Source organism: Nilaparvata lugens, chromosome 3 (assembly GCF_014356525.2).
Source record: "Nilaparvata lugens isolate BPH chromosome 3, ASM1435652v1, whole genome shotgun sequence".
Lineage (NCBI taxonomy): Eukaryota > Metazoa > Arthropoda > Insecta > Hemiptera > Delphacidae > Nilaparvata > Nilaparvata lugens.
In genome coordinates this window covers 61,512,461-61,514,935 of record NC_052506.1, presented here as the reverse complement: position 1 = coordinate 61,514,935, position 2,475 = coordinate 61,512,461, and positions in this window count along the sequence as shown.

Below are 2,475 nucleotides of genomic sequence, written 5' to 3'. Positions count from 1 at the left end.
ATTTTTTGATATATATTCATTCTCATATTATTTTTATATTTGTTGCTCTATATTTTTTATTTATTGCTCGTTGATTTTCATGTAATTACATATTGTTTATGTTCATTGAATGTTTTTTCATTTCGTTATGTTCATCGTTTTTCATTTATTATCCTATCTCCATGCATGACCAATCTTGTTATATTCTACTTTATTGATATTATTGACCTTTTATTAAAATTATCAACCAACTGTATTCTGCACCGAATAAGTTGCATAAATCAGCGATATACAGCAGTGATTGTTAAATCTTTGGAAATAATACATTCCCGAGATTTATGTAAATTATCCAGTACCAACACATCTCAGTACCAACACATCTCAGTACCAACACATCTGATATAAAGAAACTCAAAAGGTCATAGTATTAAGTTGCAGCAATATAAATTAATAGAATTTATAAGGTATTCTGATGGAGTAACGCCTTTGATTCCACTCGGTATCATTTTCCATTGCTGACAACTCTGGCGAATAATGGTGGGTGGCGTTAGTGGCGGTACCGCATTGTCTAGTACAATAATCAGAGCCCTTATATCTGTCTATCTCTACTGCATCTATATTTGTGGAGTGCACCAAATCAGTCACAAAAACTGTGAACTGTTAAAGCGGCCGACGTTTGCAGCCAGCGAAAGCAGAGAACTGTTTGAGCTCATAGGAGAGCTGGTAAAAAATTGATACTATTGCTCTTTCAGGAATCACAAAAAATATTATATATATTCAAAATCTCTGCTCTACCGACTGCGGCCAAGCAGGGCACACGTTATAGAAAAAATAACGTTACAAAGTGTGTAGGGCTGTCTTCAGACCGATTAATGATTTCCAAACCGTCTGACGGTCTGCTGACTTGAACAACAGACAGCAGACTGTTCGTGCTCATTTATAGTATTTATATTTTTTATAGTATAGTAAGTATAAAGACATTATTTGGGAAAGCAACAAAAGCTATTTGGTCGTTTTAATAAACAACCCTTTTGTTCTCCCAAGTTTGACCGAGTTTCCTCATTCTTTACACACAGATCCTGCAACGGACACTTCTGAAGTTTTAAAAAGATCCTCCATATATCATACTGAATAATCCAAATTTCATCGAAATTTATTGTTGAAGCATTTTCCGAGATCTGTCAAATATACAAACACAAGTAGTATTGATAGAATCGGATCAATATTGATAAAAGCAACTCCCGTCATAAAATGTTGTTTCATGAAACATTGAGAATTAATAAAAATTATCTATACCCTCAAGAATGGCTACGATTGAAGCATCAGTGCATAATCAAGTTTTTGGGCAATAAATGTATTTCAAGCTCTTTAGCTTCTACCTAATGAAGTGACAGAGCTCATATCTTGATTAGAAACCATCCTCAACTTAGGCCAACCTGACAAAATCAGACTGTTAATCAATTTAGTTGCCAAATTAAACCGTAACAACTGTTACGAAAAGGTACTCTCTCTAAATTATAGTTCTACTTAGATATGGTATGGACATTTGAATTATTATATTTATAAGAGATTGGAAAAATAAGAATATACATGCTGAGAGACGAACTTTAAACCCTTAGAAACAATCCTTAGATTTGAAATATCGCCAAAAGATTTCTTAGTGGGCACCTAGGACCTATAAGAAAGCTATACCTCAAGCTTTCTCGCAATCGATCCTTTCTACATCCATCATGTAGTTTTCCAGAAATCGTCATCAGTGAGTGAGTAAGTCAGTGAGTCAGAAAAAATGTGATGAGTATAGATTTCAAATAAATGTTCTAGCCAATTTAAATAGTGAACTCAAATAGTAATATTCATAAGGTATTCTACTTAATGCTTGTCTGGTCTGAGGTCTGGTCTGGAGGTGTGTAGGCGGCTTAACTGCGGTACAAACAAACAGACAAAAGCCGATCGAGTCGAAACTAGGGCTACCTACACACCTCCAGACCAGACCTCAGACCAAGACCGTTTGGCAAACGGCAAACCGTTTGGGACGGCTCTACACACTCCAAGACCAGACCTCAGACTGGACAAGCATTAAGTATGAATATGTGAATATGTGAATAAGTGAGTATGAGTACATTATGAATATTACTATTTGAGTTCACTATTGAAATTGGCTAGAACATTTATATGAAATCTATACTTATAACATTCTTATCTGACTCACTGACTTACTCACTCACTGATCACGATTTCTGGAAAACTACATGATGGATGTAGGTATAGATAATTTTTATTAATTCTGAATGTTTCATGAAACAACATTTTATGACGGGAGTTTCTTATATCAATAATTGATCCGATTCTATCAATACTACTTGTGTTTGTATATTCGACAGATCTCGGAAAATGCTTCAACAATTTCGATGAAATTTGGATTATTCAGAATCATATATGGAGGATCTTTTTGAAACTTCAGAAGTGTCCGTAAAAAGATATGTGTGTAAAGAATGA